The 11,671-nt window shown below is 44.2% G+C and overlaps 1 long non-coding RNA gene and 1 pseudogene across 1 annotated transcript; one reads left to right on the top strand and one right to left on the bottom strand.

Moving 5' to 3' along the window:
* Positions 1-53: 53 nt before the first annotated feature.
* LOC119961261 lies at positions 54-2,727 on the bottom strand. The gene is made up of 2 exons (XR_005459627.1): positions 2,216-2,727; positions 54-301 (listed from the first exon to the last, which is right to left on the bottom strand). It is a non-coding gene; the product is annotated as an uncharacterized LOC119961261 (long non-coding RNA).
* Positions 2,728-4,477: 1,750 nt separating this feature from the next.
* LOC119961259 lies at positions 4,478-8,914 on the top strand (annotated as a pseudogene).
* The last annotated feature ends 2,757 nt before the right edge of the window (positions 8,915-11,671 follow it).

Consider the following 11,671-nt stretch of genomic DNA (forward strand, 5'->3'; position numbering starts at 1 on the left):
CACACATGGAACATGTGTATGATTTCTCCTCGCTGTGAATGGTGTGATGTTTCTTCAGGCTGTGTAACTGGTTAAAGTTCTTTCCACAGTCCATTCACTGGAACACTCTCGCTCGAGCGTGAATGTGTCTCGGTGCTTTTCCAGTCACTGGTGATTAAAATCTTTTGACACAGAAATATTTCACACTCTAGATTCAAAGTCTGATGATATTCAGCTCCCAATGAATCGATTGGCTGTGCTAGATCACGGCATGACATTTGTTTTGGGATTTGTGTTTGGAAATATCTTCCCTTTTAATATCCTGTAAAAATAGATTTTCAAAAGTCATCAGTCCAAGTCCAGGATAGAAACTCAGAACAGATAATTCTAGTTTCTATGGAAAATTCTTTCCTCTCTTGTTCCCCAAAAGTTGTAAATCACCGTCTCACACACTCTCTGTTCATTCTCACTCTGCTGTGCCTGATATACACACTTCCAATTCTCAAGGTGCCATTTATCTAGATCCATGCTCACTACTTCCTTTTCAGCACACAGGGATCTGAAAATCTTCATGCAAGTAGTTGGTCTAAATTTATAAGTGCATTTTAGTGGGCTCAAGAATGTGTGAGATATTACTTCATTAGATACACAGAGGTGGTTTGATGAAGACATTTATTTTGGCAGTGAGTGATCATTATATGGAACTCACCGTGTCCAAGAATGGCGGAAGAGGAGATCATCAAAAATTCCAAAATGGATATTTAAGGAAATAAACCTAGAGGAATGGGGATATAGAGGGGGAATCGGACTGATTTGATTCTCTGCACAGAGTCAGCATGGACTCGAGGTGCTGAACGGACTCCTTCTCTACTGTAATGACTGACTGGAAATATGTAACGTAGCTTTGGTACTGTCTGACAGAAGAGAAATAATTATAAATAAACTTTACTGCACAGTCATAAATAATATATTTAATATGTACATTACAAGAACTAGATATATTAATGCTGCTACAATCTCCGTAGGGACCAATAACCTGAAAATAAACACATTTCCAGAGATCCCCAACTGTCCAAAAATTTGCAGGTTACGTGGATTGGGCATGTGGAAATTGCCTCTTGGTGTGCAAAGATGTGCATGTGAGGTGGTTTGGTCATGTTACAATTACCCCTTGGTGTCCAAGGATATTCAGGTTAACTGAGGTTACAGGGATAAGGCCTAAGTAGGGTACTCTTTCAGAGGGTCAGTGCTGACTCAATAGGTCGAATGGCCTCCATCTCCACTGTTGGACTTCCATGGATTAAATTGCAGGATAATGTTTTATTTATTTTTTAAATTCAAATAAATAATAAACTTTATCAATGTCACAAGTAGGCTTACATTAACACTGCAATGAAGTTACTGCGAAAGTCGCCACACTCCGGCGTATGTTCGGGTACAGAGGGAGAAATCAGGATGTCGAATTCACCTAACAAGCATGTTTTTGGGACTTGTGGGAGGAAACCAGAGCACCTGGAGGAAACCTCTGCAGACACGGGGAGATAGTGCAAACCTAGTGCTGACTCTGCACAGACAGTGACCCAAGCCGGGAATGGAAACCGGTTCCCTGACACTGTGAAGCAGCAGTGCTAACCACTGCGTTAACGTTGGCTGTTTAGCGCAGGGCTAAATCGCTGGCGTTGAAAGCAGACCAAGCAGGCCAGCAGCATGGTTCGATTCCCGTAACAGCCTCCCCGAACAGGCACCGGAATGTGGCGACTAGGGGGTTTTCACAGTAACTTCATTTGAAGCCTACTCGTGAGAATAAGCGATTTTGATTTCATTTTTCAACATGTTGCTCACGTAAATCAACATAAATAAATCGTGTATTGACTGACAAACAATATTTAAACACAAGGGGATCAGGGCCAAGAGAATGGGAATGAGAAACTTATCAGCCATGATTGAATGACGGAGCAGACTTCTGCTCCTATATCTAATGGTCTTATGAATGTGGCGGCTAGGGGGTTTTCACAGTAACTTCATTTGAAGCCTGCTTGTGACAATAAGCGATTTGCATTTCATTTCATTTTCATTTCATGGACAGGATAAATTTGACTTTAAATATCTCAGACAATAAAAACAGGTTCCACAAAATGACAGCATTTCCCCCTCAGCAGATTTGACTCTAATTCCAGTTCCAGACTCCCACAACTCTCTGTATTTCCCAGAGGGAGAATTAAAGTATTTTACTCACAGATGTTGAACAGAGGATGACGTTTTAGCCTGTGTGTGAAGCTAAAAACCAATGCTATGCTGTTTCAAATCAAACTGCAGGACTGGGAAGAAAATGATGGGAAGACATTTTGCAAAGTCCCCTCCCCCACTCTCTGAGCTGTCGGCCCAGCGCGTAAGTGCAGAACGCGCTGCTGTCCGGAGCAGGCGCAGTGCTCCCGATGTCGTTTTGGACCAGCAGCCGCTGTGGAGATAGGGTGGGTCAGTGAGCGGCTGCTCGCTCTGACCGGCAGTCTGGAAACCTTCTTTCCTGGTGGTGTTGGGGGAAAGGGGGGGGGGGGAAAGGGTGGAGATGGGGCTCCCGTGGCCGCGCGCCAGTGGACGTCATCGCGGAGCAGAGTGACTTCTATTGGGCGATTCGGGCTGAGTCCTTTGTGACGTTAAAACTCCTCAGAGGGACGTTCCCAGCACACCGTGATCCATTGGTTCCAGAAGCAGAATACTGCGGATTGGACAACAGCACAACGCCCGTCTGGAGGTCAAAGTGTCTCCCACCCCCACGTGAGCTCTGGATTTGCTTTCCCATTGTCTTCATGTAAGGGATTGACCAATGGGAGGAGCTGGATGAACGGAAGCACTCTGAACACCCAGCCAATCAGAACGCGGGCTTTGTGCCAATGGCTGCAGCTTCCTGGATTGTGTGAATATGGGATTTGTGAAGTTGCTCATTACAGCCCAGCAAAGCTGCTGCTCCATCACTGAATGAAGATTGGGATTCACACAGACTTAAACTTCCTCCCGTGTGTAATATTTGTGAGTAAAATTTTCTCTTCTCCCCATTTTTATTTATTTTCCAATTCTAGGCTTCAATTGTTGACTTGAAGGGACTGGAGGGAAAGGAAGTGAATCCAGGGAGTGTGCAGACTACAGAAAGGTTGGCCCAGGTCTCTTCCTCTCTTAAACACATTAACTTCCTTTTCTCCCTCACATTGGCACATTTATTTGTCTGGCTAAAAATGTGGTCTCTTTCCTAATATTCATAATTAAAAGGTGGGTTTCCCCTTGAGCTGGCTGACATTTAAGGGGACAATGAATTAACATGGGACAGAGATATGTCTGGTGTTGTTACGTGGTACATATTTGATATATTATTTATGGTTTTGTCTCAATCATTTATGTCCACTTTAAATTATAGTACTGAATATCTTTATAGTCCTCACAATACAGAGATCAAACAGCAACTCCAGTCTTTATTCACAGAGCACAGAACATACAGTGCAGAAGGAGGCCATTCGGCCCATCGAGACTGCACTGACCCACTTAAGCCCTCACTTCCACCCTATCCCCGTAACCCAATAACCCCATCTAACCTTTTTGGTCACTAAGGGCAATTTATCATGGCCAATCCACCTAACCTGCACGTCTTTGGACTGTGGGATGAAAACGGAGCACCCGGAGGAAACCCATGCAGACACAGGGGAGAACGTCCAGACGCCGCACAGACAATGACCTAGCGGGGAATCAAACCTGGGACCCTGGCGCTGTGAAGCTACAGTGCTATTCACTTGTGCTACCGTGCTGCCTCTTTGCTGAGCCACCCAGTCACTTGCATTTCCACTATATTACTGTACTCGTGCAAGTTTATTTCCTTCAAGTATCCATCAAATTTCATGTGGAAACATAGGTAGAGATGCAGATTAAAACCACTCACTGTCTAAATAGTATTCTTTCACATATCTTCTGCCACCATAGCATTAATTAATTAAGAAATTGAGTCTAGCATATTACACATTTTCAAACAGTTACATGGACACATAATTATATATATTCCAGGAGACTGCGTAGAGTAGAAACTGTTGAGCAGTATGAATCAGTCCTTCACGAGAATTGTTTGGTTGAATATTAGGTACAGCACAGAGAGAATGGAGAGTGTGTGTCTGGGTTGATCTTTGAGAAATGATAGATGAAAGAAGGATTCACAGAAACTGGAATTTGTGATTTTTTTATTTCTATCTTGTACTGATAGAAATGACTTTTGTGTTCTCCTTTTACAGGATTATAGAAGGGGAGAATTGGCAGACAGAAATCTCAAAAGGATTTTAAACATCAGTGTGACTGGAAAAGTATGAGACACACACAGGCCTGAGTGAGAGTGTTCCAGTGAACTGACAGTGGAACGAGCTTTAACCAGAAACACCCCTTGCATAAGCATTCCTCCATTCACAGTGGGGGGAAACCATACATTCGGTTTGTGTGTAGGCGAGGCTTCAACTGATCAACCTGGAGAGAGCCAAGGACACCCGCACCATGGAGAAACTGTGGAAATGCCGTGACTGTGAGAAGGGATTCAGATCCCCATCACACTGGGGAGAGGCCATTCACCTGCTCGGAGTGTGGGAAGAGATTCACTAATTCATCCAACTTATCGAAACACAAACGAGTTCACACCAGTAAGAGACCGTTCACCTGTTCTGACTGTGGGAAGGGATTCAAATCTCGATCAGAGCCAGAGATTCATCAACGCAGTCACACTAGAGAGAGGCCATTTACCTGCTCCGAGTGTGGTAAGGGATTCGCTCATTCATCCAATCTCCTGACACACAAGCGCATTCACACTGGGGAGAAGCCATTCTCCTGCGCTGTGTGTGGGAAGGCATTCAGCGATTCATCCACCCTGCGGAAACACCACCGAGTTCACACTGGGGAGAGGCCATTCACCTGCTCTCAGTGTGGGAAGGGATTCACTCGATCATCCAACCTGGTGGCTAACCAGCAAGTTCACACTGGGGAGAGTCTGTTCACTTGCTCCGAGTGTGGGAAGGGATTCAGCAATTCATTCAACTTGCTGATACACCAGCGAGTTCGCACTGGGGAGAGGCAGTTTACTTGCACTGTCTGTGGAAGAGATTCACTCATTCTTCCTCCGTACGGACATACCAGTGAGTTCACACTGGGGAGAGGCCATTCACTTGCACTCTGTGTGGGAAACTATTCACTCAGTCAGCCAGCCTGCTGGCACACCATGTCACTCACACCAATGAGAGACTTTCAAATGCTCGACCTGCGAGAGTTGCTTCAAAATAGCTGCTGATCTGAGGGTCCACCAGCGCATTCATGCTGAGGAGAGACCATTTAGCTGCTCTCACTGCGTAAAGACATTTAGAACGTCATCCAGTCTTCGGACACACCAACAAATTCACACTGGGGAGAGGCCGTACAACTGCTCTCAGTGTGGGAAGTGATTTAATGATTCATCCACCCTGTTGACTCACCAGCGAGTTCACACAGGGGAGAGGCCATTCACCTGCTCTGTGTGGGAAGGGATTCACTCGATCATCCCACCTGCTGGCACACCAACACATTCACACTGGGGAGAGGCTGTTCACCTGCCCTGCGTGTGGGAAGGGATTCATTCAGCCATTTCACCTGATGACACAACACCGAGTTCACAAGTAATTACTTGGGTTCTGCTATTTTTGCTGCTGTTTTATCACATCCAGGACTGAACCATGTTCATTCTGACAGTTGAGTGGGAGGATCAGAGGGTTTCTTTCAGCTGGACTGGCTGGTCTCACCTCTCTGCTTCCAGTGGGCTGATGTTCATTGAGCCTGACAGAGCACATTTCCGTGGAAATGACCCACAAATGTTAATGAAGCACATTTATTTTATCCTGGATAGTAAATAATAATATATTTTTTTTGTTTTACAACCATTGCAGGTAGCTAGAAAATAAATATTTTGTCTGTTGCATTGAGTCTACAGCACTGGGCCAGGCCGGTTGCATCAATTGGTCTGTGTCAGTATTTATGTTCCACATGAGCTTCCACCCGCCCCTCTACATCTCCCCCATCAGCATTTCCCTCTATTCCTTTCTCCCTCATATATGTATCTAGCTTTACGTTCAATGTATTCATGCTGTTCACCTCAACCACTCGCTGTGTGAGTGAGTTCCATATTCTCACCACTCGCTGGGTAGAGGTTTCTACTGAAATTCTTATTGGATTATTGAACGCCTGCATAATCTTAAAGACTTGCATCAGGTCACACATCAGTCTTCTCTTTTTTTTAAAGAAAAGCAGCCCCTGCCTTTCCTGAGGGGTAAATGCTGTCAGTTTTTCTAATACAGGATGATGTAGATGGGCTGGTCGGTTGCGCAGATCTATGGGAAATGAAATTCAAGCCAGAAAAGTGTGGGCTGATGCCTGTACTCATTAAAGATTACGGTGTTCACTACTTACCTGTCAATAACAGAAGATTGAATAAGTAGTGATCCTTAATTCTAATGGTAATTAATGAATCAATAATCAATGAGTAGTTATATACCAAGACTGAATTTTACTTGCTGTAAAATGTAAAACTTTAGTTACTGTTTATGGAAAGAATGTGCAATGAAGATAAAGATGGAATCATATCGAGCACAGAGGAAGATGGTTGTCATTGTTGAGGTCAGTCATCTCAGCTCCAGGACATCACTGCAGGAGATCTTCAGGTTATTGTCCGAGGCCCAACCGTCTTTAACGGGTTCATCAACAACCTTCCTCCATCATCAGGTCAGGATTACTGATGTTCAGCACCATTCATCACTCCTCAGATACTGAAGCAGTCCATGTTCAAATGCAGTAAGACCTGGACAATATCTCGCCAGGGCTGGGAAGTGACAACTGACATTCTGGCCACACAATGATCCCCTCCAAATGGAATCTAATCATCGCTTCTTGATTTTCAATGACAGCATTGCTGAATTCCCCACTATCCACATCCTGGCATTTACCATTGGCCAGAAACTCAACTGGACTAACCATATGAATACTGTGGCTACAAGAGTAGTTCAGAGGCTGGGAATCCTGTGGCTAATAACACACCTGACTCCCCAAAGCCCATCCACCATATACAAGGCACAAGTAAGTAGTCGAATGGAATATTCTCCACCAACCTGGATGAGTGTAGCTCCAACACCATTCAAGAAGATCAACAGCACCTAAGATAAAGCAGCCACCTTTATTAGCAAGCTATCCACAAACATTCAATCTCTCCACCACTCTATCACCTGCACATCTTTGTGTTTTGGGGGCGAAACCCATGCAGTCACGGAGAGAATGTGCATACTCCACCTGGAAGTGACCCGGCGCTGGGATACGAACCCGGGTCCTCAGCACTGTAGGCAGCAATGCTAACCACTGTCACGTGCCGTCTACCTTTAACCCCTCATTAGCCTCAGTTTGAAACTGTACAAGGGATTGTATAGAATCAGATAAAGGAATAGTGAAGGAGGGATTGTATAGAATCAGATAAAGGAATAGTGAAGGAGGGATTGTATAGAATCAGATAATAGTGAATGAGGGATTGTGTAGTCAGATAAAGGAATAGTGAATGAGGAATTGTATAGAATCTGATAAAGGAATAGTGAAGGAGGGATTGTATAGAATCAGATAATAGTGAATGAGGGATTGTGTAGTCAGATAAAGGAATAGTGAATGAGGAATCGTATAGAATCCGATAAAGGAATAGTGAAGGAGGGATTGTGTAGAATCAGATAAAGTAGTGAAGGAGGGATTGTATAGTATCCGATAAAGGAATAGTGAATGAGGGATTGTATAGAATCTGATAAAGGAATAGGGAAGGAGGGATTGTATACAATCAGATAAAGGAATAGTGAAGGAGGGATTGTGTAGAATCAGATAAAGGAAAAGTGAAGGAGGGATTGTATAGAATCAGATAAAGGAATAGTGAATGAGGGATTGTATAGAATCAGATAAAGTAGTGAAGGAGGGATTGCATAGAATCAGATAAAGGGATAGTGAAGGAGGGATTGTATAGAATCAGATAAAGTAGTGAAGGAGGGATTGTATAGAATCAGATAAAGGAATAGTGAAGGAGGGATTGTATAGAATCAGATAAAGGAATAGTGAAGGAGGGATTATATAGAATCAGATAAAGGAATAATGAATGAGGGACTGTATAGAATCAGATAAAGGAATAGTGAATGAGGGACTGTATAGAGTCAGATAAAGGAATAGTGAATGAGGGATTGTATAGAATCAGATAAAGGAATAGTGAAGGAGGGATTGTATAGAATCAGATACAGGAATAGTGAAGGAGGAATTGTATAGAATCAGATAAAGGAATAGTGAAGGAGGGATTGTATAGAATCAGATAAAGGAATAGTGAAGGGGGGATTGTGTAGAATCCGATAAAGGAATAGTGAAGGAGGGATTGTATAGAATCAGATAAAGGAATAGTGAAGGAGGGATTGTGTAGAATCAGATAAAGGAATAGTGAAAGAGGGATTGTATAGAATCAGATAAAGGAATAGTGAAGGAGGGACTGTATAGAATCAGATAAAGGAATAGTGAAGGAGGGATTGTATAGAATCTGAAAGTCTGAAGCGGTTCCATTGCATTCCTGCCTACGATAAGCAGATCATGGTGTAAATTATTCAGAATCCCATTAAATTAATCCAGTAACCAAACTGACCAATTGTCAACAAGCCCCACTCTGACGAGAGGGAATGGTCAATTTGCTGGCCAAGTACCGAAGATTCCCGAGGCCGTGTTCCAAGGAAATTACTGTCAAAGTAGGAGCCAGAGACGGTTACGCTTTGACAGACTGATCACCCGCATAGAACATAGAACAGTACAGCACAGAACAGGCCCTTCGGCCCTCGATGTTGTGCCGAGCAATGATCACCCTACTCAAACCCATGTATCCACCCTATACCCATAACCCAACAACCCCCCCCCCCCCTTAACCTTACTTTTTAGGACACTACGGGCAATTTAGCCTGGCCAATCCACCTAACCCGCACATCTTTGGACTGTGGGAGGAAACCGGAGCGCCCGGAGGAAACCCACGCACACACGGGGAGGACGTGCAGACTCCGCACAGACAGTGACCCAGCCGGGAACCGAACCTGGGACCCTGGAGCTGTGAAGCATTTATGCTAACCACCATGCTACCGTGCTGCCCATGAAGTTGTAAATGTCAATGTTTTAAAGTTAAGTTAACGTTTTTCTTTCAATAAATGTCTTTTTAATTTTACTATACAGAGAATTCTGACATTGCTTTAATTAAAGTATCGCCCGAACCAAAGCGAATTTATCAAATGGCTCAATCAGTTCTTTAGCCAATTAAGTTACAGATAACAAGTTCAGATAATACAAATCTTAAATTTTAAAACTTGCATTTCTGTAGCACCTTTCACGACCACAGGTTGTCCCAAAGTGTTACAGACAATGAAGTACTTTTGAAGAGTAGTCACTGTTGTAATGGAGGAGACGCAGCAGCCAATTTAACACAGCAAGATCCCACAAACAGCAGTGTGATAATGAACAGATGGTTTGTTGGTGGGGGGCTGGTTTAGCTCACTTGGCTTTACGATGCAGAGTCAAGGCCAGTAGCGCAGGTTCAGTCTCTGTACCGGCTGAGGTTATTCAAGAAGGCCCTGCTTCTCAACCTTGCCCCTCGCCTGGGATGTGGGAATCCTCAGGTTACATCACCACCAGTCAGCTCTCTCCCTCAAAGGGGAAAGCAGCCTATGGTCATCTGGGACTATGGCAACTTTACCTTACCTGTTGTCAGTGATGTTGATTGATAAACATTGCCCAGGACACTGGGAGAATTCCCCTGGTATTTGAAATTGTGGCCTGATGGGGTGGTTGAGTCAGCATCTCATCCAAAAAGACAGACAGCAGCTCCAAAATGCAGCACTCCCTCAGTTTCCACTTCCTATTTGAGCCTCTGACATGTTTCTGTCTCTCTATCGCTCATGTCCTTTATTGCGAGAGAAATCAAGTACAGGAATGAGGCCATACCTGGAATATTATGTGCAGGGGTCTCCCTATCTGAGGAAGGATGTTCTTGCTATGGAGGGAGTGCAGCGAAGGTTTACCAGACTAATTCCTAGGATGGAGGGACTGCTGTACGAGGAGAGGTGCGTCAGTTAGGATTGTATTCGCTGGAGTTCGGAAGAGTGAGGAAGGATCTCAAAAACCTATAAATGTCTAACAGGACTAGACAGGGTAGATGCAAGAAGAATTTTGCCGATGGTGAGGGTGTCCAGAACCAGGAGTCACAGTCTGAGGATACGGGGGGAGACCATTTAGGACAGAGATGAAGGTAAATCTCTTCACCCAGAGAGTGGTGAGCCTGTGGAAGTTGTTACCACAGGAAGTAGTTGGGGCTAAAACATTACATGTTTTCAAGAAGCAGTTAGATATAGCATTGGGGCAAAGGGGATCAAAAGACATGGGGGTGGAAGGCAGGATTAGCCGACTAAGTTGGATGATCAGCCATGATCATAATGAATGGTGGAGCAGGCTCAAAGGGCCAAATGGCCTCAACCTTCTATTTTCCATGTTTCTATGTCAATGACAGCCAGCTGACGGAGCTGAGGGCTGGATTAGCTGTGAATAACGGGGCCTTTCTCTCAGGAAACTGTCACTGACCTCACAATGATAGAGAAACAGTATGGTGTTAGAGGACTGACTGGGAAATGAGCCTCCAACCAATCAGGGAGACAGATGGGAAGATGAATGAATTCAAAAGGAAATTGGATGAAGACCTGAGGGAAATAAAGACGGGAATACGACAGGGCAATGGGACTGACTGATTTGCTCAGTGGGCAGGCATGGAAATGATGGGCCAAATGGCCTCCCTCTCTTCTTTAGTGGCTGATCCAAAGAGAACAGCTTCTGCTGCACCAGTTTCTCCAACTCACTGAACTCCTTCATCCCTGGCACCATTCTCAGAAATCTTCTCTGCACCTTCTCTGAGAACTTCACATCTTTCCAAAAGTGTGGGGCCCACAAGTAGGATTCTATTCTAGAGTGAGAGAATTGAAAAGCAGGGAGGTTATGTTCAATTTGTTTAGTACAGTGGTCGGACTGCACAGGATGTACTGTCAACATTAGTGATCTTCATTTCGAAAAAGGAAATAGTGGCACTGGAACAATTGTCAAACATATTCACAATGATCAGATGAGAATTGAAATAATTGATCGCTCAGTAAAGGCTGGGGTGCTTTTCTCGAGATAAGAAGAGACTGAAGGGCAACCTGACTGAAGTATTTAAAATTAAGAAGGGTCCAGTAGGAATTTCATGAGATGACTGGCCTGGCCCTGTGCTGTAGACCCAATGGAACAAAGTATTTATTTTAGATCTAACTGCAGTGGTAGGAAAACACTATTTACTCTCCAGGATAAAATAAACGTACTTCATTAGCTTTTATGGATCATTTCTGTGGAAATGTGAACCTTCTGACTCAAAGAGCATCAGCCCACTGGAAGCAGAGTCGTGAGACCAGCTTGTCCGGCAGAAAGAAACCCTCTGACCCTCCCACTTAACCCACTGTCAGAATGAACATGGCTCAGTCCTGGATGTGAGTAACAGCAGCATTAACAGCAGAATCCAACCCCTGCCATCACTTATGACGTCGCTGGTGTCTCAGCAGGTGGGATGAATCAATGAATCCTTTCTCAC

This window comes from Scyliorhinus canicula, unplaced genomic scaffold (assembly GCF_902713615.1).
Source record: "Scyliorhinus canicula unplaced genomic scaffold, sScyCan1.1, whole genome shotgun sequence".
Classification (NCBI taxonomy): domain Eukaryota; kingdom Metazoa; phylum Chordata; class Chondrichthyes; order Carcharhiniformes; family Scyliorhinidae; genus Scyliorhinus; species Scyliorhinus canicula.